Raw genomic sequence first — 26,543 nt, 5'->3', positions numbered from 1 at the left:
TTCTTTGCTGAAACTTTAAGAACTGATCCTGCCATCTGTTCAAATCTTTTTCTGATATTCTGTGATTCCTCTCACCTGTATTATATTCACTGGACATTGAATAAGGCTCTTTGTTATCAAGGAGTCATATGGAATAGAAATCATCAGTTCTAAAACTGTGAAGATCATTACTGTCACAGAGAAAAAAGGAAGTCCTGGTCAGCTAAAAGTTAAATCCTTGCTTTCCATGCAGAGTGGATGTGGTTTGGGACACACTTATTATCAAGGCACCACATCCAGTCCCAGACTTTCCTCACTTCTGAAGCAATCACTGCAATGATGGAGATTCATTTTCTTATAATGCAAAGATCATTTGCAAGAGCCCTGTTGATGACTAGGCAGTGTAGAACACACCTCAGTTTATAGAGAAATTTGTAGCAGACTTGATAAAAATTACAATCTTTTTATGCTCATCACAACAGATAAGTAATTTAGAACAAAGAAATGCAGACCTCCAGTTTTTCTCATAACAATTCCACTTTAGTACATTAGCTTATAAAGATTTTATTTCACCTGTGCTCTGAATAGTATCATTGTCACTGGTATGATATAGTCTGTACTATAATTAATGTATACTCACAGTGTGGAATTGTCAATAAAATATGCTGTAATTGCTCAAATATGTGTCAGTGATTGTCCATCATGCCTGTATGAAAATATGCAGTGATAATATCAAAACACTGGAATATATTGTCAGATCTAGAGTCAGGCTTATAAACAACCATTACAGTCATGTCAATTACATCAGATAAGATACAGATATTAGGGTGCATATTTGGGGATGGGGGGGGTAAAAATGAAATTATTCCACCTAATGTCATCTGTGAAAAGACAGCAATATCTCTCATAACAGCTGAAGAATCAGAAGTCCCTGATTGCTAGATGCTGAAATATTCCCCAGTGACAATTCTTTTTGGAATAATAAGAGACAGAAGTGCCACTTCCAATTCTGTGCTGTCAGCCTGTAAGGCCGAAAATCCTATGGGTACCATAACACTTCCATTTTGCCTAGAATTTCCTTAACTTGAGAGTTAAGGCACCCTTCACAAGGAGATGGGATTTTGTCTTTGGCTCCAGAGGGACTGGGATTTCCTCTTTGGTGCACTGCTTTTCAGATCTGCATTATAAAGAAAAATAAAACAAACAAACAAATACTGAAACAAATTACAAATTTTCTATCATGTCATATTTGGGATTTCAGCTGTTTTTGATTTCTGCAGTTTGGAAAGACAATGTGATAATCGCCGATGACATAATATAATAATGACTTTTAAACTGTGATGTATTGCTAAAGATACTGTTATACAAATGTCTGACACATGCACAAAACATTTGTATAACATTCTGTAACACATATGAATACACATATATATGCATAAATAATATGCCATGCTGCTGCTCTACCGCAAGAAATTAGAAAATTACTTTGATTCCAATTTCTTGCCTCCTGTCACTCACAGGCCTCTAATTCCAGGGATCATTTTCTCTCAGAGGGACTTTGTGGGAAGTTGCATTCCCAGAGATGCCAGCAAATAAGTAACTACACTGTACAGAAAATACATCTCAGCGTTTTTGAGGAAGCTGCATAAGTGGAATTGATTTAGATAAAAATGTGCCTGTAAATTGATAAGGGAATCCAGGAAAGCAGAAAAACCCCAAAGCTTTCAAAAGCTTTTTTTACACTGTGTTTCTACATGACCAAAAATAAAGTGGTAACATTTTTTTTCTCTAATTTTTCCAAAGCTGAACCAAAAAAGGGGCTGTATTTATGAAAGGTCCCATAAAAATGATACTGAATTATAAAATGTATAATAATATAGAATTTGTAGTGATAGTATGACTTACATTTGCAATAAAACATGGAATCCATCTTCAAAGAACAGAATGCTTGGTTTTACAATAAGAAATTATACAAGTAATAAAAAAATTCATTGTTGAGGGATTTGTTAAAACCAGATCATGGGTCTGAGCTCAAAGCGAATTTATTTTGAACCTTCTGAAGCAGACATTGCAAATTTTTACATTCTAATGAGTGAACTAAAAACACATATTTCAAAGAAAACAGCACTCATAAATTACATTTATGACACATGAGGTTGCTGACTGCTGTGCAGGGAGCACAGAGTAATGGTGCTAATATGCACTCTAGCTTGATTTTCTCAGTTCCCAACATGCTCTAATTCTACACTACAAATCTTTAAATGGCAGTTATATTTTAATTAATATGATTATGTGCTGCCATTAGCAAACCCTCCCCCAGCACATTTCTCCTGCCAAACCCATGAATGCCAGTAAACCATTAACATAAAAGGGCTGTTTGCTTATTAAATTCATCTACACAAATAGGCAAGGGTTGCAATTGTTGATTTGCCATTGAAAGAACAGAACACGAGCGAGTTGCACAGTAGCTGGCAGTTGCAATTATCTAGTGTAATTAAGTCTAATTTATAAGCCCCCCTCAAATGAGAAAGTAACAATTTTTGTTAATTAACAAGAGCATTTGTAAAGCTCGTTAACTCCATCATTCACCATCTGCCTGCATAGATGGGAGCATGCAGTTATTATTGTGGGACATGTTGCATATGTGTATTTGTGTAGTAATCTGTTTGGAAAGTCTAATGATTGAGATGGGAGATAGAAATGGATGTTATATTACAATGAAAAGAAGATCTACTGTTTTCATTTATCTTTACGGCAATGCAAGTGCTTTGTCATTATCTTGTGCATACGGTTTCATTATTCTGATACAGCACTCTGTTACATTGCCTCATACCATCATCCCTACAAGCCTGCAGGGTACAAGAGCACTTATCTTTCCTGATGACTGTTGAATCATTTAAAACAAGTTATTAGTGAAACAATTAAAATGATATTGGTTCACAATTGTATTGATAGCTGCCAGGCATAATGAAACATTCTGAATAGCAGTTGGGGGTTCTCAGAATGGATAGAAAATGCTGTTAATCAGAGGCAAGAGAAACCTCTAAAGAAAAACTAAATTGCAAGAACACATTAATTGTATTGGAACATTTCATTTAATTGAGAACAAAGGGAAGGTAAAAATCATATTATCAATGTTTTATGAACATGAAGGAATAAGAAAATTACTATGTCATTTGTCACATATCTTCGGTAGGAAGTGTAAATTGAAAAGGCTGTATTTAACTTTAACAGGAGCAGGCCAAATACATCACGTTGTTACACATCTAGTTTTTCACTGGGATTGCAAAAACTGAAAGGAATAAGGATTTTTTCCCTGCTAAAAAGTGACTGTGAGTGAGTAAGCAATAAACCAGTTACAGTCTGCTAGTCAGCCATGTAAAGGAACAGGATATCTGTGCTGTCCTGCCCATTCATGGAAGCCTTGAGAAATTGCCACTATAAAATCAGATATGAACAATGTGCAAATGGCACAGCACACACACTTCTTTTTCTGTTTCATTTTTTCTTAGGAAGAAGATCATGATTCATGTTGTGGAATTGTAAAGCTTGTAAGAGGAGGACCTTTAATACCTCTGGTTAATAATAGGCATATTTGCCTGATCCAATGCTCCATTGTAGCTACTGGAGAGGCTCAGATCAGATGATTCTCATTTATACAAAAGACCTTAATGTGGCCGCAAATGTACATAATTTAAAGCCTCTTACCCTACACAAAGTTATAAAGGGTTTGTAGGTAAATGGGAATTGGTCCTGCTGAGTTGACTGAACACTAGATAAATTTACCTTAATCCCACCCTCCATCACGACTGACCTCCGAATACTATGAAGCAGGGAAAAAGGTTTGCCATTTGTACCAGGTTACTGGGTGGCTCTCTCATTTTTCCCTAGTGACAAGGGTCATGAACAAATAGTATAGAAGCTAGACATAATATTTTTTTTTAACAGTAATGGGTATGAAATCATATGAAAATCATTGACACAGAAGAAAACTCTTCCAACTTAAATATAATTAAGTTAAACTTTTATACTTTCATATTTTTTCCAAAGACTTCTGGTATGGTGTAGAAAGAGGGAAAGCTGCCTTTTCTCCAGCTTCCAGCCTGAACTTGGCAAGATGGTAAACGAATTCTGTACATGACATTTTTATTACTTGGGCTTGAAATGTTTTAAATTAGGCATAGTTAAAACAGGCATCAAACTATTTTTTAAGTAATTCTAGTGTTTCCTTTGGTTCACAAATTATTGCATTACATGCATATTTTTATTACCTATTATTGTTGAATGGATAGTGTTTACAAATGTATCTAAAATGGGAGCATTTCTTGTGTCCAGAAAATATTTTAGAAATTTGTCCCACAGAACTAACTTTCTTTCTTTCTTTCTTTTCCTTCCTTCCTTCCTTCCTTCCTTCCTTCCTTCCTTCCTTCCTTCCTTCCTTCCTTCCTTCCTTCCTTCCTTCCTTCCTTCCTTCCTTCCTTCCTTCCTTCCTTCCTTCCTTCCTTCCTTCCTTCCTTCCTTCCTTCCTTCCTTCCTTCCTCTAATGTGGGTGTTTAACTTGTTTAATTTGCACAGTATATTTCTTCTTTTCTCAGCAGATTGCCTAACATTTACAAGTTAATTTTACCTCATCTTGGAAGTTATTCCATCAGTTCCATAGCACCTGGCTTACTGCACACGTTACATCCCTCCCTTCCTCCACTATTTTCAAGCTGTAATGCAAGACACTGAAACAAGTGGAAATAATGTTGTTAATGGAGTCAATAATCCAACTGTTATTCATTACATGTGTCTTCTATTTTTTAATTCTTATCCAGTCTTTGGCTACTTACCAGGTTCAAAGGTGCAACACTAGAGCAGTTACCACTGTAATCTGTAAGCGTGGCTATTCATATATCTGTAAACCCAAACAAATTAAAAACACTACACATATTATACTGAGTTATAATTAAAACGTATGGGCCTGGAAATATTGCATCTTGTTAGAAACTAACAAAAGAAGGAGCTTATTAAAACCATTTCTATCACGGAAAGATTTAAGCTCAATTTTTTATCTTAATGTTGAGAATCAAATTAGACCTACAAAATGGTTATTACTTAATAGAGAGATGGAAAATACAGAATTCATCACAAACAGTTATTTCAACAGTGTTTATGAAAACGAAGTGTTCTCTCAGTCTCTCAAGAGCAGAAAGAGGAAAGACAGACTAATCTTGGGAGAGGCTTGAGGCTGAACTCTGGCTAACAGAAGGGGAGAAGTAGCATTTGTAGGGTGCATAGGCCCATTGACAATGGCAGGTGGGTGAGGTTAGCTTTGTGAACACTTGGAGAAAGAGATGGACATTTCTGTGAGTGATTCCTCAGAAGATCAGCCTGTAAAAGGTGCTGAGCACCTGCAGTTTTGAATGGCTTTAACTGGAATTCTGTGCATTGAGTGCTTGCAGAATTTATTCCTGCAGTGTGAGGTTGGGGGGGGAGGGAGGGGGAAAGAATCTCACTGTATATGTGGTTTCCTGATGTTTTATTTTAAAGAAAACAGGAAAGCTGGAGTTTTGACTTCTAGAAAGGAAAGAAGTATACAGGCCAGATTTATTGTCTGCCTAGCAGATTTTACATTCAATTTTATTTTTGCATTTAATTTTCTGCCATGCACATATAGAGATCAGCTGGGCAAGCACTTTCAGCAGAGAAAAACCCAAACTTGTTTGGGGATAAATATGTTGATTCACATGCAAATAGGCTCATTCATACATGAATACGCATGTTTGCCTGGATAAAATATTCCAGACATTCATGATGAAAAAGTAAAAAGACCAGCAAAAGCAGTATGGATGATCACAGCACAGCGAAGGAAAAAAACCTAATCAAAATCCTGTCATAGAGTGAGAAAAGGTATTCATAAAAATATAGTTCCATTAAATTTCTAATGTCTGCTTTTGCTTATTTACTTGTTAGGCAAGGAAGGTTGTTCTCATAAAACCAGATTTTAAATGTGAAGATTGCATACTTGCATGACAAAGAGGTTGTGTGCATGGAGAAAACTTCCTAAGTGAACTGCAGTGATGAAGAGCCACATTTTCACTAATTTTGAACTGAAAATATATTAAAAAATTTATAGAAAAAAAAGGGTGTATATTCCAGCAAAAGTCAATCCCTGTTTTGCAGACAACAGTTTATTCATTTAAGAATGATAACTAGAGTTTCTAACCCATGTTCTTAAGGTAATGAAAGTTTCTATGGCACTGCTTCATCACTTAGACAGCACTGGTATGTAGAACAAGAGAAAAAGAAACCACATTAATTTTGCATCTCTTTTTTTTAGCTTTTTTAGCTCAGCCTTTGCTAGTCCTATTCTTTTCTCTAGAATATAAGTTCTTTTGTCTTTTCTGGTCTGTGAAGTTACCAATAAAATAAAATTTCTGTATCTATGCTCTCTGGTAAAGTATCATGAAGAGATTCTCAGTCAGGACAAAACAGATTTAGCCCATCATGAGCAGAGAATTTCTGAATCAGAACGTAATTGCCACAGTGGAAAAATTTTCCATGCAAGACCAGCTTAATCTTTTAACTTAAAAAGCTCTTCCCTTTCTGTGGTAGTTGCTGGATCAAGCACTTCCAAGGTTTCTTGCAATTGGATTGTATACCTGCACTCTTTGAGGGCTTCTCCTGTCTCCTGGCCACTCAGTTCATACTACGTGCTCCCCATCCTGCATAGAACAGCTTTGATGATGGAAGACCAACTGGTACAAGTTGTTCCCAGAGATATCTCATTAATATTCAGGGATACAAGTGCATCCTTACCTTTAGATCCCTGGATAACATTCCTTTTCCATGGCTTTGTCACAGTGACAGCTTAACTAGTGGTTAGCTGTGGTTGTGTGACCAGGTGAGCACACGTAATTCCCTGTGCTCCCATGTGAGCTGGTTCACCTTTGTTCCTTCGTTAGTTTCCTGGTGTTACTAAACATGATCTCACTTACAACATTGTGGCTTTCAAAGGCAGAGGGGTATTTCAGCATGGTACCACAATCCTTTTTCACTATTGACACTTTCCAATGCCAGTATCATCAGATACTGATCCTGTTTGGGAAAAGGCCGTTAATGAAGTGTTAATGCAGTGTGGATCCTAAGACAGATCCATGAGGGCTTCCAAAGAAGCTTTCTTCCAACACTGTCAACACTCCTTCTTGTTAACTAACCTCAGACAATTTCTGAAGCAATTTCTCTCCCTTCTTTTTTTGAATATCATTCTAGAGGGAATGTTTGCATCACATCCCTTGTCTAGCAATTGGTCAGATATACATCTCTGTTGTATTGATCTACTAACCTTCTTTTACTAAACTTGGAAAAATTATTCATTAATCCACTTATTTCCATTTTTAGTGTTTTAAAATATTGAAATTTTAAACCTTAATTTTTAAAAATATACCCCCTTAAAAAAAATCCCTCCCCTCAAGTTCTGGATACAGTCATTTGACCTCATATTAAAGAATTTGTGGTTGACTAAATCTCTTTATATTTTCTTTGAAATTCTTTTTCCTTTCCTTTCCTTTCCTTTCCTTTCCTTTCCTTTCCTTTCCTTTCCTTTCCTTTCCTTTCCTTTCCTTTCCTTTCCTTTCCTTTCCTTTCCTTTCCTTTCCTTTCCTTTCCTTTCCTTTCCTTTCCTTTCCTTTCCTTTCCTTTCCTTTCCCTTTTGTCTTAATTGAGCAGGTATTAATTTCTTTGTCTTTTCGCATTGCCCACATGCCTTTTGCAGTTGTGTTAACGTCAACTCATTGCAGAAAAATGAACTTTTATGGGTTTTCTTCCCTTCTATTTTACTGTGGACTTTTGAAGATACTTTTAAATATACCCCATGGATATCACACATTCTTTTTTCTCTTCTTCAAATTCATACTGATGAAGAACAAATTGTTCTTTGTTTTAACATTCTTTATCAGTAGAAGTTTAACTTGGCTCTTAGTAACTTTTTCATGTCTCTTGATAAAAACAGAAAGACTTTTTACTATTCCCCATAGGCTTACTGTTTTTCTGTATATTTTTTCCTCGTGTGATTATTCTTTCAAATGTATTCAGGAGCTCCTTCCTAGAAGTGTTTTTTCCCTGCTTTGGATACAGAGTCTGATATCTTAGATTTGAAGACTTGCCAAACTTCCTAAACAATTATGTCTCACTGCTCCTAGATGTACCTGATGTCTCTAACTACTTCCCTTAATTTATTAAATTTTGCTTTGTGGAATCAAGGATCTTAGCAACCTGTTTTTTTCCTTATTTTTCCAGTTCTACTGAAGTGAAACCGGATCTGTCCTTGAGCCCTCACCATAATGACAAAATTGTGAAACAGCTTTCTCACCATCTGACAATGCACAGTTTTCACTCTGCATTTTTCTCTGCAACATAACTTGCATTAGCTGACAGCAATTTTCAGTCTCAGTGGTTTATACAATGGACAACTCAGATATGCTCCTGATTCATCTTCTTTCAAAAGCTGAAGGTCAAACCATAAGGTCAGGAAAATCTTGACTACAAGTATTTGCTCTTGTGCTATGATAGAGTTAATTTTCTTCATAGTGGCCTGTATGGTGTTTTGGATTAGCGATCAAATCAATGCTGATAGTGCATCAGTGTTTTGGCTATTGCTGACCAGGGCTTGCTCAACATCAAGCCCTTCTCTGTTGCTCTGTTTCCCAGCGAATAGGCTGGGGATGGGCAAGAGTTTGGGAGGGGCACAGCTGAAGCAGTTCAGCTGAGGTGCCTAAAGGGATAACCCATAACACATGCTTTCAATCTATGCAGGATATGCTGGGAGCACACTCTTTGCTCAGAGACTGCCTGGGCATCAGTCTGTTTGGGAGAGGGCAGAGTGATTGATTTTACATCACTTGAGGTGAGGTTTTTATGCTAGTGTTTTTGGTTTTGGGGTTTTTTTTTCACCTTTTCTCTTCAGTTACAAAACTGTTTTTTTGTCAACCCATGAGTTTTGTAAATTTACCTTCTCCTATTCTTTCCCCCATCCCACTAGGAGGGGTGAGTTAGTGGTTGTGTGGATGCTAAGCTGCTGGATAGGGTCAACCTACTACAGCTGCTTACTTAGGACACAGAAGAGCGTATCATTTAGAAGAAAAACTCTGTGTCTCATGATTTCAGAAATATGCCAGTACTGTGAAGAGACAATAGGTTTCAATAGTTATATTTTGAACAGATATAATTAAACCGCCACTGATGAGATTATACTATGATTGTCCTTTAACACAGTACTGTATTACCATAGCACCTACTTGGATATTTTCTGGGACAGATAAATAAAATGAAACTTCCCCTGAATCCTTAAATTGTAACAAAATACTCATAAACATTTTAAAGGTATCCGATGATGACGTTTCACTGGGAGGAAGCCTTCTGTCTTCCAAAACCTTTGTGGATGTCTTGTATTTCCCCTGTTAGAATGGTGTACCACAACAATTTGGTGCAACTGGAAAGAAATATTGAACATAACCACTTCTTGGCAACGTTAAGAAGGTGCAGCCAAGCTGAATTACCTTCCAGGCCCAAGCAGGATGAGATGCTCCCTTAAATCACCCCTGGGCTGCTCTAATGTTTCTACTGAAGTGGCTGGGTTGATGGGAACCTGAGTCTAAGCATGCTGCAGCTGGGCTTTGTGCAGCTGGAGAAAGCTAGCATGTAACAACTGCTGGGAACAGTTTTTGCTTACATGGGACGTACTCCCAGCCACTTTAACTCCAGTGATCTTTTCTCTCACACTGAAAACTAGCAAAGAACTTGGCAACTCAGGGAAAAAAAAAAAAAAAAAGCAGATTTCTGGATTTTCATTGGCAAGCATGGGAACTCAGTAGCTACTGAGAGTGTAAGAACCTCAGGCCAGCAGACCAGCAGTGACCCTTGAAGCATATCGTGTTCTTCTGTAAATATCATACTGACTATGGCAAATCTCTGTGGAGAAATTTGTCCTGGTGATACCTACAGCCACTCACAAACACTTCCTTTTGTTTCTCTGTCAGAAAAGGGACCGCCAGACGATGAGTATTTAGTGGTGCTTGTACTTCAATTAGAAGTGCTGGTCTCAGAACTTAAAAAAGCTACTCCTAACATCCTTGCTGAATCAAACCTTTTCTCTTGCAACTCCCATCCACTGTCAAGTAAGTTCAGCAGATGAGAAAAGCGTGCCTGTTTTCAGCAGAGAGAGCATTTCTTCAAAGCACTTCTTTCTGCATGTTGATCTATTACATGTATGCCCAGCTAACCCCATTTTAAAAGAACATTCTTAACCTTTGACTGGGATTTTGAGGACAACAGCAGCCTCTGCTGTTTTGACAGACTGTCTTTGTTCAAGTGGCTTTTTGGAACCTGCATTTGGTATATTAACCATAGACGTTCTTGCTCTCATTTGTCTAATTCACACTGTGCTTAAGTCAGCCTGGCTAGCACATTATGCATCCCTTTGTACACTGCAGGGTATTGTATTAGCATGATGGTTAGTAGCTGAGCCAAGATTTATCAAACAATAATTTGAAGTTGCAACATCTGGCTTTGGGAGTAGCTCTCTACCTAATGACTGATGTAACGCACACATATCAGAAATGAAGCAGAAGAATGACAAAGTTGCATTCTCTGGGACTGGTGAGCTGCAGTAGGTTTTCCCTCTTCCAGAGTGTATTAACCATATGAGGCTTTCACACATAACCACCCTGTTTATGTTATAATTTCTACTCACATCGGGCAGAAATGGGATTCCCAAAACACAATATAACAATAAACACTGGTTTAAAAAATGTAAAAAATAACTGACCAGGCATGCAATATGCTTCTTGCCTCTGTATAAATCCTATGTGGATGTGGATGATTTGATTTACTTTCCATATCAAAAGCAATATCTTTCCTAAGGCAATATTAGAACAGTTTTTAATGATAACAGACTGTGTAGTGATGACTTTTTTATATAAATTTAATGATTTTTACCGTAGGCCCTCCTGTTTGAAAACCTATATGAAATCAAATGCATGCCAGCTAAATAGCACCCACTCCATCCCAAATCTAGGTGAGTGTGATTTTGAAAAGATACTGTTGTAATTGCACTGATTGCTTCTGCTGAATGTAGTGGTGACAAGTTAAAGAAAGAATAACATTTAAGGATTATTGCCTTAAATTAACAATCCACAACTTTGTAGGCTCAATTGCAGTTTATCTTGTTAAAGATAGTCAAAGTTAGGATTCAGATATCCTTCTTACATTTTCCAGGGTCTCTTGGCCTTATTAATTCAAATCTTACTTTCAATGTATGCATGTAGCCAAGATAATTATTAGAAGGAGAGATCAAAGCAAGCATATTATAGTCCTATTCCATTTTCTGCTGATGTGAGTGATCTGCCTCTTCTTTGATGTTGTATGCTTCTACAGTGAAAGTACAGAGGATAAAAATACTACACCATGTAATCTGGCATTTATCCCATGAGAGCAGAATTCCAAATTGTGACACATGTCAAGAAGTTAAAAAAAAATAACTTAAAAGAGCCCTATGCTTTATACAGTGACATACTCTGCATTTAAACACCATCAAACATCATTTTCCATTACAAATTTAGTCCCCTATATAAAATTCAAAGAATTTCTGTGACTTTAGTCAAAGAAAATGACAGCAGTACTTATAAAATAGCTTCTATATTTGATAGTAGTTACACTAAGATGGCAACTTAGCTTTATTCAAACCAAATTCTTCTGTTTTATTTTTTATCCTTAAAAAGGCAAAGGGAAGACAAAATTAATGTCTTTTTGCAAACACAGATGCATCTTCTGAACAATTTGGTTTTGTCTCCAGCAGTCTGTTTATTCAAACTGAGTTTTTCATTCTTTGGAAAATGTTTGTGATTCCAGGTGCTGAATACAGTACTGACACAGGCTCATAGGATTCTTCCTCAGTGAGAGGAAACAGGATTTGTCCTTTATTATAGTATATTTAAGAGGTAATTGCCCTACGTTTCTTGTCAGAATTCTGTCATATTGACAAATATGTTGATAACTGAACTCATCATATTTCTGCCTTTGTAGCATAACACTTGATTATTTTAGATTGTAAAGAGCAGAAAGAATGTCAGTTAAAACAGTGTAACATTTGGCCTTGGGTTTGCTGGAAAATGTCAGAAGTCTTTGGACAGTTTGAGAATTTTTCCTTCACTACCAAAATCAGTGAGAGGTTTTTTTATTACCACCAATGACTATATAGATGTGAACCAGTGATGCTTATTTCTTTATGTGCTGAGGACGAAACAGGCCAAATAAGAGTTTTCCATCTTCCCTTTTTTTCATGCTCAACACTGTCATTAATTCCAAACAGATTCCATATGAAGTTTGAAGAATGTCCTTCATTTTGTTTTCACTATATACCTGCATTTTCTCATGTCTGAGTTCTATGAGGGGCAGAAATATAACTGTCAAAACACAGGATAAAGGAAAAAGCTGTTCACAATAGATAAATCAGGTAGACACAGAAATATCACCAAATTCCTAATTCCTATTTAACCTTCATAGTTTTGAGATGTTTTTAAATATTAGATAGAGAAGCTAGTAGATGGGAACTCAACCTCAAATTATTCCTCTTGCAATTGTTGCTAAAAGTGTCATAATCCCTTCATTTTATCATTCAGGGTGGGTCTGTTTCATTCCTGCTGCTTTCTAGGGATGCTTCTGGATTTTGGTGGACTTTTCAACCCTAGAAAATAAGGGAATAACCTTGAATGCTACCATTTTTTTTTCTTTTAGATTTAGAGCTTTTTTTTAGACTGAGGGTCAAAATCTCAGCCCCATAAAGCTGGCGTGTATTGGCAGTTCAAGATTTCCCTAAACAAGGCATCCAAAGGCAAATATTACTAGATTTATGGTCTGGGATCCTCTCAAACTTGAAGTCACACCTAGGTAGACATGAGTTCAAGAAATGTTTGCTTTCATCTGTGTCTGCCTTGAAGATCACCCCAGATTCTATCAGCCTGTCATCTGGCACAGGGATACATGCTCCTGCCATGTCCAGGCTCGGTTACTGCAAATCATAGGACTTGGAAATGAAGCTTGTTGAACGAAAAAAAAAAAGAACCAGCAAAACACTTTAGGTGGTTTAGCATGCATCTGCTTGCCTGTTTAGCAATGTGGGTCATATTGCTTTTTCTGCACAGAGCTCCCGCTAAATTCAGAATCCAGATGTGCTTCTCAAGAGTTTTGTGTAATTTGTTACCAGAGTGATTGTCAGGTGGAAACTAGGCTTTCTCCAAAATCAAAACTCCCTGCAATGACTTCAGTTCTCCAGCTAATTTCAGTTTTCTCTCAGAAATTAACTTCCAGATCCTCTGTGTGTTAGTAAGGTGCCAATCTGACTACTCCAGCTGTGGGCCTTAAAAGCCTGATACGTAGAGATCTCCTGAGAAACAGGTTGTTGTTCCATGCAATACTCAGATATTTGCCAGGAGGAAAGAGGACAGAGTGCTCTAGATGTCATGAGAGTATTTGAAAACATTTAGAAATATTTTGGAAAAGCTAACAGTGAAAATGTCTTGGAAATACATTCCATAGTGTTCCTTTCCAGAGAAGTTATTATTAATCAACTTATTAACCAACTCATATGTGGGTGGGGTGGTGTTTTTTGTTTGTACTATTTCGTATTTTTTTTCCCTGAAGATTTAGAGGTTCCATATAAAGGCAATCCAATTTCTCACTGGTTCTGTCTATGATTTTTCAAACTTTTTGTGGATTCAGATATGACTCTCCCAGGAATTTGCAGAGTGAGGGTTCCCAGGGCACAGAGCAAGGAGCACAGGCAACACTTGTGTTTAGCTGCTGTGAAAGGCTCAGCAGGGCTCTTTGCTCCCTCTCTGTCTTGAGTGTGGAGAAACCAGCCAAGCAAAAGTCAGGAGTTCTTGGCTGCAATTCCCAGACTGTTTTCAAAAGAGTGATGTTATACTGTATTTTTCCTTTCATCTACAAAGAATGTCTTGCATTCGTGTGTGCGGCTGTTCCAGCAATCCACCTTGTACAAAATCATGCACTGCTGCACGAGGAAAGGTCTTCTCTAAACAGTGGATGGAGTCAAAGAGGAAAAGTGACAAAAAAGCCTTTATTTGTCCCTCTTCAAATTTTCTCTTGGACAGAGAGGTGAATTTTTGTTATCAATGTGATAAGAAGTAGCTTTTTCTTTTTATTGAAGTACTGACTTTACACTCAGAGCCAAAATACAACAGTGCCCTCACAATGTCGCATTCCAGCAGCAAGTGAAAGGTACTTGTAAATGTTGGAGACCTACATGTGAGTAGCTTGCTTTCCTATGAGAGATGAATTAATGAGAAATGAACATGTTAAAGGTGGTTGATAGTTATTTGGGAAAGACTTTGTCTCAAGAAACTTGAGAGCAAGGAAGGATATGTAATGAAAGTAATGGACTGAGTTGTTGCAACATGGAGTTTTAGGATTCCATGTGCTCCTTTGTTCCTCTGCTCTGTATACCATTGGTTCATTTTGAAATATGCTCTGCTGTACCCCAAAATCTATTGGTGGGTTCCCTATGCCTGTCTTCCCTTCAGACTCCCCGGGACTGGCTCTGGGGGAGACAGTCCCTCCCCTTCCTTTCCCTTTATAAGGCGATGTCCAGATCATCTCAAGGTCTCTGCATCTCTGGGCTGGCAGCCCTTATCCCGTCCCTGCCTTTCCTCCCCCTTTCTCCTTCCCTGCAACCCCCTTTTCCCGTTACCCCAAATAAACCAATCTGCCAGAACAGAGATGAAGTCCAGTTCTTCCTTTGTCTCACGATGTTCCTGCTGAATTGACGTGGTTGGAAGACTGCTGCCATGCCGCAGAACCTCGGGGGCCGGCTGCCCCGAATTCGGTGGGTTTACACGAACCAGAGACCTGGTTCGGGGGGGAGCCGGCCTGTGCCACCCTCCCGGACCGCGACCCTACACTGAGTGGCATTTAAACAATGAGTTACCTAGTTGGGTTGTTCAGGTAAGAAGAAACACTTCTCAAATTGGGGTTGTAACAGATTATAACATCATCTTGAGTGACCCCATCTCTTTGGTAAGCACTCAAATTCTGTTGTCCTTTCAGTGCACTAGGTCAGGATGAGTTGGGGCTGTTATATACATACTTATATACATACCCCTGAATGGCCAAAATGAGCCCAAAATGTTTGTGTGCAGGGTGTTGCACTTCTAGGGTATAACCACTAATTATTACATCTAAATTTCTGAGCAGCCCAGGTATTTAAAGTATCCTTCAGAAATGTTCTTCCCATTTCTGTCACTGAGACCTACAGCCAGCTGGCAGGAAGTAGGTATGCAGAGGAATAAACTTTGCTTTAATAACATGTATTCCTTACTTTTTCTGAGTGAACACTACAGATACCTACATAAATGGTGTATAAAGCTTTCATGAATCAGGCCTCAGGCTAGACATTTAAGTGGTCCCTACTGTATTCACATACAAACAGTTGCACAGTATATTAAGAATTGCAATAATAGAAAAATAGCTATAAAATATTAGCATGATTTTACTTTTATTTTTATAGCTCTTTGTCTTTCTTGACTTTTTTTTTTTTTTTGAAAACATGAGAAAGTCAGTAAAATATTACAAGCATGTATAGGTTGAAAGGGTGCCCAGACAGAATTGGGAGGCATTTTATACTTTCCATATTCATTGATTACACTGGAAGAAAGCTTAAGAGAAAATATCTGGGTTTGTATTATGCCGGATACATTTTACATGCAGTCCTCCTAGTTATCAATTAATTCAACTTACTTCCTCATCAATTTTTTTCCCCCTTAGTCCTGATGGTTTTATGACCTAGACCCAGACGATACCCTTAGGCAGTCCATCTGATAATTGACACATTTTCTAACACAGCATAGTGATGCCCAAGTCAGTGCTTTCAGGCCGTGACTTCAGCTTATTGCAGACTGCAGCAGGGACTCCTTTTATCCCTCATACATCAGAATACACTGACAGCTCTCCCAAGCAGGGACGAGGCAGGTCTCTCCCTCAGGAAAATATATGCAAACACCTCCGGAACATTGTACTGGTTACTAGGCATCACACTGGTGACATCTTTATGATAAACATGGTATGCAGAAGAAGGCCTAATAAAAGAATAACAAATTATTACATCCAGAGGGCAATTTTACAAGATTAACTGGTGTAATAAATTACTGCTGTAGTCAAAATACTGTGTTACCTTTTAAGGTATTTCACAGCAGAGTCTAAATGAACCAGCCTATAAAAACAGAGAATGCTTCACAGAAAATAATAAACCCATTCCTATGTTTTTTTAATACTCTTCATGATACCTATGTGGGGTGTTTGGCTTGCTGCATGGTACCTTTAGCAATTGCTTGCTGAAAAATAAGCCTATACATGCAATTCATACCAAGATATCTCTGTTCATCATTATTTCTTTGCTGCTGCTGGACATTCAGTACCACTGCAATCTACATAATATCAATTTGAATGAGAGCTTATAACATTTTATTTATAAAACTATATTATATTTTATATTATATATTTATAAAACTATTTTCATACATAAAGGAAATGCCAGTAGACAAATACCTTTCATACTAATTATCAAATATTTTAATTTTTTTTCTTTCTCCTTTATAGAAAAAAAAAGACATCTCACATTCACCCTCTCTCACTGTGACTTGCTTTCTCTCTGTTTTTCTTTAATTGTCTGAGTATTTTAAATTTGTCCATTAGTATTTTTGGGGTTTTTTAATTTTAAGGACTCATATTTTACATTTTAAATATCATAGTCCTTTTGTATTAAAAACAGCTTTGTGGATAAAAAGGATCCCTCATTTTAACCCTGACACGAGACCCTGGTTATTGTCATGTACTACTTTTATACTAATACAGAAGTGAATTTGCATTTCATTTGTAAATGAATGAGATGTGTTTTCCTGTGGTTATTTCAGTAAAATCCCAAGATTTCTCCTAACCTTTAAAAGGCAGAGCCTACATCTGGAGTTCTAAGGCCATGGCTGTACTACAATTTATCATAAACTCTCCCGTATTACTCTAACATAATACATTAACAGGATAGCGCAGCTTCATTTTGTAAGCTGTAGATCATTTGCAGCTGGTTATGATGTCAGATTCTCGCAGTTCTACTAATTTGATATAGAATGCTTTCATAACTTAAGCCACCAATATCATCACTTATAAAAAGACAAACTCTAGATGGGATATTTTGCCTGGTCTTAATCACAGGTGCTTCTGAGTGTTAGTCTGTTCTAGTCCTGTTCCAGAATTAGATGTATTCATTCTGCTTCCCTCTCCTGTGTTAAGGGTATGGAGTATGACACTGCAGTCTGACATAAACCAGCACCTCCCAAAGCCCTTTCACAAAACTGGTCAAAATTACTTTTTCACTCCCTGTATGGAAGAGAAATTTCCAGTACCATAGGTATCCTTGATAGCTTTATGTGTATACAGAGTAGCATTATACTGAAATGATCAAAAGGGTTGCAGCACTAAAAATGAAAACAGAAAAAATGCATAAATATTTGTAAAAGTGCCAAAAGGGCACTTTAGATATAGTCAGATATAGTCAGTTTGTATGTGAATTACTAACTCATTTTCAAAACCCCCTCTTATCTATCTGCACAAGTGAAACAGAACATATGTGGCTGTATTGATGGGTTATCTGAGCTCACAAAAAAGCCCCAAACTGTGCAGCCCTGCACACTGAACACAGATCTCCCGAGTCTCTGACAGAAAGTGTGCAGCATTGCCACAGCAGAGGCAATATTGGGTGGTGCAAGATGAAAAACTACAAAGCCAAACAGAGGGAGGGGCTGAGTGTGGTACCCATCTTTCAAGGCACTGCTAAGAGGTGATGCTCAGACATCATCATCGACTGGGATCAAGTGCAAGGTTCAAAGCAAGCTCTTTTGCTTCAGCAAACAAAACGATGCTCCCAGTGGGTAGATGCCATGGAGGAAGGACAGGAGACAGTGTGCTGGAGACAAGATGACACATAAGAGCTGAAATGAGAGACCAAGATGTGGGAAGAGACCAGGCAGGGTGGTGCTGGGAGCAGGAAAGAAGGGGCAACACCAGAATCAGAAGACACGTGATCCAGAAAAGACCTTGATGTGCAGGGATTAATTTAAACCTGTGAACTTCATCAGACAATGTTGTTCAGTTTACAGATGACTGATTGTATATATCTATTCATTCTGGTCAGAAAGGTAGCAGCTGAATATGTGGTATTTGTAGAAAAATGCTGAGAAAATGCAGATCACTGGTAGGTAAATGTTAAACTCAACACACTAAAAGAGAGAAAATCAAAGCATTTCCAAATGGTAGCAGCGTCTGTTTTAGCAAAACATAAGCAGTGACTCAGTCTTCCTGCATGAAAACAAAACTAAATCAAAACAATTAAATGTCATTTAAAAAGCAAATGAATTACACAAATATAATAGATTTTTTTCACCAGAATTATTGAAAACTATTCCACTGTTTCCTACTGCTTTGAAGATTTATGATATTAAGATTTTGATTTCATATTTCAATCCAGGACCATGTAGTTTTTGAAAACTAAAAAGCTCTTTAAAGATAAGAAGGAACATCACTGGGTTTTTCTGTGTTTTTTTAAAAAAAATCATTTTTAACTAATTAAGTGGAAAACTTATTGCTTTTCTGTTTTTAAAATGTGGTACTTACAGCAAAAAAATTCATAAAATATTTTCAGAGCATTTTAATAAGACATGGATGTCACAAAAAGTTTACTCCCACTCAGATAGATGTAATAACAACTTAAATACCTACTGGAATGTTTACTGTACAAATGCAAAAATAACTGCACTTGGAATTCAATACTGCTAAGCTTATCTGTTAAAATTTCCAAATAAGTAAAACACTAAGAAATTACTCTGTGAGAAACATTAAATAGTTTATCCTTGTTCAAACATTGCCTTATTCTCAAAATCCAGACTATAATTCACAATATAATAATTTGTTGGCTAGAATTATTTCAGAATATTCAGTGTGAATATCTAATACTTAATTGAGCAACAAAACCATGATAGATGATTTTTCATAGATTTATTGAATTTACTTTAAAAAAAGAACAGTGAATAAGCCACTTTCAGGAGAGAAAAGGATCTCGATGAAGCAACAAAATGTGTTGTACAAAGGGATGTGGTAAATGTAACTCTTTGCTAAATACACAGTTCTTGGAACCTAGCTTTAAAGAGTTATTTGCACAAGACATTCAGCTGAATGACATAAGGGGGAGGATATTCTTCATAATCAACAACTATTCAAGGGAAAATTGCTCTTGTGAAGAAAGGGTAGCTCATCAGCAGCTCACCTATCAACTCCACAGGCAAATCCTTGCATGCAGAAGCTCCTGTATCAATGGACCCAGACAAGATTTTGGTAAGAAGTCGGTCCCTAGACCAGAACAGGTGCCTGTAGTGGTAAAGCATATCTATTAAATCAAATGAACTTGTCAATTAAACACCATGCAAACAAGAAAGATGGTCAAAAGCAACTTCGGATAAGGTGAGTGGAAGCATTGGATAAACATTGTTTCAGCATTTTCATATTCTGTCTTATACATTTGTTATTGCAACTCTAAGAAAAAGAAACAGCCAGGAATTTCTGACTGCAGTGTTCAGTTGGAAAGAAGTAATTCCTGCTATTTAGAATTGTCTTGCTGGGCATTGTAAAAAGAAGAAGAGAAGACACAGCCAAGCGTCACTACAGCAGAAACCTCAAAGTAAAGCAATAATTATTTGTGAAAATGGTATCAAAAGAATCATATGGATCATAGGGATACATTATAAATTGAGCAAGCTTGGCTGTCACAATGTCTCCTATTGTGATTATAATACAGAAATTTTAGACATCTTACTTTGATTTTGTGTTTGGAGAAGTAATTTGAATGATAGTAACCATACATTACCGAATCCACATCTATAATAGAAAACAGAAGAGTTCTCAGAGCGTGAATAGATAACATCAAAATCTTCATACTGTATGTAACTATGGAGTAGTTGCAGCTATGTGTAACCAGTTATTAATATAAGACTCTGGCTTTCTGAACATACATTTAATTACACTTTATTTGAGCCTGCTTTCCTGAGGAGGAGATTAACACTCTTCAACATTGTACAAAGTTCCATTTTGCAGATGTTATGTTAAAGTGTCCGAAGTTCCTAAAAATCCATACCAAAACTGAATAAAAACATAATAGTATGTAAATGTGACAGTTGCAAAGTTTTCCTACTCCCATTGTGTCTATTCACATCTGATCACTCCTATCTGAAATACAAGTCAGATATTTTGAAATTAAAAATTGTATGACTCCATAGATTGAGAAAATCCAAGTTAATGAAACTAGTTTTAACTTTTGAATACTGCCATAATTTGGAATTTTTTTAAAATGCTGAAATCACAAAAAAAGGAATTTTCTGCTACCTGTACTCAACCTATCTCTCCAATCACTTAATATCTTGTAGAATCTGATGCAACTGCTGTGGGAGGAAAAGATCCTGAGCCCAGATGTCATTTTGTCACCTGCAGAAAAAGAATCCAGCTTTAACGTACTCTTGAAACACTGTTGGGAATAATAATTGCTGTCCCTTTTCTCTAGGGCAGTCTAGAACCTCACTACTTGTATTCAGTCCTTCAGGGAAAACTAAAATCACCTTCCCAATAATCTGACAGCCGAAAGGAAACTCAGTGAGCTGAGCATGAATAAAAAATATTTAAACAGTTGCTACTTCTTGCCTGAAATGCAAAGGAGTAGTTTGTTTGTTGATTTGTTTGTTACTATTGTTTTGTTGGGTTTTTTTTTAACTGAGTCACAAATCAGATTGTAGTGCCTGGACTGGGAAATTTATGCCAGACTAATGCCAGTCCAAAACAAATTCAAGCAATCAGGATAGCCTTTCCAAAGTTACTTATGTCTGTTTGGAAACAAGTGTTATGATGCACAGGTGTGGGCAGGTGTGCAAGCAAGCTGCTCACCTGACATCCAAAAGGAAAGTTTGTTCTGACCAACAGAGGTTATCAATTAACATTTCTCCCTCAGAGGCTGTTGTGGTAGCAACCTGTCCATGGTGGTTAGAGGAGATGGACTTTTTCACCTTGTGCCCCCCTGGGCCCCCTTACATCACCGTTAGAGGACTCAGGGTTCTGGGTTTTTTTAATGAAACTAAAGAAAAAAATCTCAGCATATCAAGCACTTAGGTTAACTGTTTTTTTCACTTTTTTTACAGTTCAGTGGCCATGCAGGCAGATACTTCAAAAAAAGTCTTGCTAGTAACACACCCTGTTTTTACAGGTGCTGTTACAGGAGGAACACACAAACTCAGGGCATCAAGAAATGTTCATCCTTGAAGGTCAGTCAGATTCATACATTCACCTTCAATTAATATTCACTAACTGGAGGAAAAAGCAGTTGTTCCCTCTCAGCTATTATTTGCCATTTACCACTTTGGAGATGACATCGTACTTGGGGCATGTCCTGAAAAATTATCATATGTGCACAGACATATTGGAGGTCAGAATCAGACCTAAACTGTAGAAACCTAGATGTGGTGTCTGCCTGTGAGTCATGCATGTGAGTTCCCTGCATAAGCAATGGAGATCCAGTCGGTACAGTTGAAATCCAGATAGTAATTCAGGTGTGCAGTTGCAAAGACCTATTTTATTTCTGAATAGCTCTCCAAAGCCAGCTAAACTTCTTTTAGGCACTTGTGAGTTCAATCCCTTCACTTAAGTACAGTCACAGAGTGCTATCCCTGCTGTGTTGGGACATTTTAGGTGGCTTGTAGTTGCTGATCCAGAATGGTGCAAGCCTCCTGTAGGACATCTAGGGGGATTCACTGTCTGGTTGTAGTTTTCTCAACTTACGGTCTTCAGGTACTCGTCTAAACACAGTTCTCACTCCTAACATTATCAGGAGTACTTGAGACACTTGCATGAGGATAATAATACATTGTTGCATACTCAGATTTCCATTTTTGGCCAAGTCCTTAAAATTAAGCTACTTTTCCTTGGTGGGACACAACACTCATCCTCACTCAGAACCCAGTGGGACACATGGTCATGGAATCATAGAATGGTTTGGGTTGGAAGGGATCTTTAAAATCATTCAGTTCCAACCCCTCCTGCTATGGGTAGGGACACCTTCTATGAGAGCAGTGTGCTCACAGCCCATCCAGCCTGGCCTTGAGCACCTCCAGGGATACTCTCTGACACATGTTTACTATATTTCATTCACTTGGCTTAATGATAATATTTTACACAGTGACATAACTGGAATTAATTAGTGGACTGTCCACCAGAACTGGATCTCAGCTGCAATGGGCTATAGCTGTGACCAGTTAGAGAGTCAGAGTTTCAAGCCTTTGGAGACAACCAGCAGCCCTGAATGGGCCTGCCTGGACTTCCTGGGTCCTCCCCTGCTCTTGGCCATAGCCCAGCATCCCATTTGGGCCCAGCCTGGAGCCCTCAGTTCTGTCTCTGGCTCAATCTGAACACCTTCCTGGACTTCTCTGATTGATGCAGGACCTGGCCCATGTCTCTGGCCTGCTGATCTGAGGCCCCATGATGTTCTACACTGATGATGAATCTGGACAGACTGTTTGGCCATCCAGCTGTGCCATTTCAGACACAGTGAGACAGTCACCTCCCAGCTGTCTTACACAAATGAGAACCCACTCTGAAATGGAGACCAACATCAGACTAGCTGAATCATTCAGCCAGGTGTTAAAGATGAATGAGGGGTGGGAGGCAAAATAGTCAGATAATTCTGTATGCAGTGTTATATGTATGTTACTGCTGTATTTTGGGAGACAACTGATCGTGTCATTTTACATGGCAGTTGTGTGACACAGCTGTGGCAAAACATTTCTAAGGCTTCTTTGGGTATTTTTTTTCCTTTTGGGTTAGATATTTACAAAAAGTTTTTCAAAGCTTAATTAAAACATTCCATTTTCCAGCTGGCTTGAGGTTAATGCATTGATTAATGCATGCATGGATTCTATGAGTCTGTCTGCCAATTGCCACAGATGTGAAATGAAGTCTATCTGAGAGTCATGTCTTCACATTTCCATTGTGAGTAAAAGTTTTTCACAAGAACTAGACTACAGTTGTGGAAGCAAGACAGCAAATAAAGTTTGCTTCAGGCTATTTGCTAATTGGTTACTGTGAGAATGTAAGGGTGGTTTACTAGAGACATTTTGAAAGGGCCAAGGATGTCTGTAGTCATCTACTATGGCAAAAGAAGGATCAGGCTGCAGAATTCAATGTAAATATATCATACAGTTACGTAAAGTTTTACTTAGTTTGAGAAATGGCTAGAGGGAGCTACAGAATTTTATAGACAGTGTGAGGCTGTGCTATGGTGGTGTCATTAGAATTCAAAACCTTCCATGATTTTAACAATATCACAGTCACTGTTCAGGTTCAACAATACAGGGAACTGGTAAAATAAGGTAGAGAAGATTCAGAAGAAGGTTTTTCCTTTGCTGGCTCTCTTTAAGCATTCTGCAGGACGTAGGTTGATTTGAAAGTTAGGAGGCTCAGTTTTCCTCTGTCTGTCTGCTTCATTGGCTGGCTGGCGGGGTTGTTTTCTCTCCAGGAACTGAGCTCTTCAGAAGCCTTGCTGGTGTCAGGAACCCTTAGAGGAGCCTTTTCCACAGTGTGAGCAAAAGTACCTTCCCCAGCACCTCTCTACCAGCTACTGGACTGTTTTAAAAACTAAAACCTGGTACTGCAGGAGCAGGGCCTGCTGTGGTCTCACCCTCATTACTCCTGATTTTCTCAGGGTTTCCAGTTCCACATGGGACTGCCAGGCATGCAGCAGACTGTGCTTTCAAGGTGCGTCAGCAAAAGGAAAGATTGCCCTGAACTGGAAGAAAATATCTTTGGGAATTTAGAATATTATCATGGACTTGCTTTTCCATATAATCACCAACTTTGATAAAAAGTACTGGTGATTCCTATACATCATTAAAAATTGTTCTTATCCTCAGTTAACTTGTTTGATAAGGAAACCAAAACATTGGCTTTATGGATCATTTGTTGTACTGTAGAACCAGAGATATCTTCAGTCATGTTTGACAAAGTTCGTGAAACAAACAGTCTCCCATAGTTCTTATCACAATTATTATCATTAAATGCATACATTATTTTCAGTTACTGGAAATTAGTTATTTTACATGAATACTTATTATTAGTCTTACACTTATAGGTCAGAAGTGAAAACATAACAGAGCATTTCCATAATTTTTGGAAGTTTGGGATAAGCTTGAGAGGTAAATCTTTGGTTGCAAAAGATCACAGGCAGGACCACAGAAGCCACAGCTACTTGTTAGGATACTAGCATGTGGTCTAGGAAAGGAGTTTATGCTTCTGTTTGAGATCAGGCATCATAAATCAATTTTACTCTGTTAAATTACTGTATAGAAAAAAAATCATATTCCAACCAACTTCATGTGTACAATACAATGTAGAAATTCTCTTTAGAATCTGCTGGTGTATTCTTAAACACAATAAAATGGTGCAGAAATATCAGACCCAAAAATAGCTCTGCAAAAATCAGTAGCATCATTCTCTAGGCAGCATTAAATAAAAGCATAAATCCAGAGTGATGGTGTGAAAGTGTCTCTGTCTTCCCGTTAGTGAATTTTATAAAGTATGTAATTGAAACATGAATGCTCTGCAAAATTTGTCCCATGCATCAGGCAGTAAGAATATTCAAATTACATTATTAAAGATCTTAACAAGTACCTTGGTGCAGAATTATCTAACCTCTGACAAAAAGGGAAGCTGAAAAAATGTTTCTCTATAAGCCATTCTACCCAGCCATTTTATGGTGTGCTTTTAGGATATCCCTAGGTGGCATCTACTACTGGCTGTGTTGAGGGAATCAGGAACAAAATAAACAGACCACTGGTCTAATTCAGGATAACACCTGTGCTTTTTAGAAAGTCTTTGATAAAAAAATATTTTGCATATCACTGGCATTTAATGTCCTCCTATCTGTGGGTGTGTGTGTCCCTCAAAAATAGTTTTATTCAGCTTGCATAAGTTCAGATGCATAAAACCGTGTCTTTTTTCCTTGTTGGGAAGAATTTGAAACTCCTACTCTGGGAGGTAGTGTATTCTATGAAGCCATTCTTTTCCTGCTTTTGTAGCTCCTAGGACAGCTTTTTTCCCCAGACAAAGTCAAACATCTAAGTTCCTGTTGTATGGGAATCACTTCTTTTCTGATGCACCAGTGCCAGGGCACAGCCCAGTGTTGGACTCAGCACAGCCTGTCGCAGCAGAGACAGAGGTTAAACAAGGAGGTTTATTCAGTTCTGTTGGGGAAGAAACACAGCCATTTACAACTTAGAGGTTTAAAGCAGCCAAAAGGCCCATTTCAAGAATAAGAGTGTCAGTTTTCACAATATTGAACTCGGCAGGTACACAAAGAGTGTCATGTGTCACCAGTGCAATACGATAGCCAAGTGCAGGGGTTGCTCCCTTCAAGTCTCCTAAAGTAGTTCAGGCTTCAGACCCTTTGAAAATATTGCAGATGCAGGCAGAATTGACACAACTGAACCAGTACCTGGCAAACTGAGAGTAGTTCAGTAAAGTGAGGCTGTCCTCCAGGGAACAAGTGTCCCAGGGTACAAGTGCCATTGTAGAAACTTATTTCAGGAACAAAACAAGCTGAACTGCATTTATCTACACTCAATTCTAAGGCTGGGAGTGGAGGACTAGGAGTCAATCACAACCTTCTCAGTGCATCAAAAGCTGTATTTCAATTTTCCAGGCACTTAGAAACTGTGGCAAATGAATCGTAGGCCAGTGGCCAGCATTTTCTCTAAGTAAAAATGAAATCACTTTCAGAACTGATGAAGAAATAAAATAGTAACCCCCTTATCAGATCTCATCTGAATGGTGAGTGAAACAGAGAAGATGAAAGGAAAATTAGGAAGGGGCTGGAGAAAAAGGGAAAGGAGAGATAGAGGATTAGAACAAAGGCTACAGGGAGGGAAGATGGTAGAAGACAGTATGATGGAAAAAGGAACTTTAGGGCTAGGAGAATCCTCAACAATTCTGTGCATGTTTCTTATTAAATTCTTGATTACCCATTTTGACAGACTGTCATGATAATCATACTAAGTTTTGAATATTGTCTTCACTCATCAAGAAATAGTATCGGGCAGAATACTAGTCCTAAATCTGTCCAGTAGATTTTTTTTTAATATAAAAACCCAAAATACCCCAGACATTACTGTTTTGAAGCACATTTCACGTTAGCATTAATCAGCCTGGAATTTATTGTAAAGAATCTCAATTTAAACAGTAATCAGCATCTCTCAAAAAATACTGAATGTCAAGACATTTCCCAGGAAGTTATACAACTATTCAAATTTGTTTGGGAAGCACCATCTTTTTTTTTTTTTTTTCAGCCAGAGCTTCCCTAGCCAGTTCTCACTTACTCTCTCTTTGATCTCTACTTTAAAATATTCTCAGAGTGCACAAAGCCTTCCTCAAAGTCT

General features: G+C 37.8%; 1 long non-coding RNA gene across 1 annotated transcript; it reads left to right on the top strand.

Annotated features, from left to right (window-relative positions):
• The first annotated feature begins 8,777 nt into the window (after positions 1-8,777).
• Positions 8,778-21,350, top strand: LOC146442150 (uncharacterized). The gene is made up of 4 exons (XR_014849561.1): positions 8,778-8,866; positions 9,999-10,136; positions 10,962-11,035; positions 20,499-21,350. It is a non-coding gene; the product is annotated as an uncharacterized LOC146442150 (long non-coding RNA).
• The last annotated feature ends 5,193 nt before the right edge of the window (positions 21,351-26,543 follow it).

The sequence above is a fragment of the Lichenostomus cassidix genome, chromosome 2 (genome assembly GCF_008360975.1).
Source record: "Lichenostomus cassidix isolate B80296 chromosome 2, HeHo_3.0, whole genome shotgun sequence".
NCBI classification, from domain to species: domain Eukaryota; kingdom Metazoa; phylum Chordata; class Aves; order Passeriformes; family Meliphagidae; genus Lichenostomus; species Lichenostomus cassidix.
This window is presented reverse-complemented; position numbering and strand designations above follow the sequence as displayed.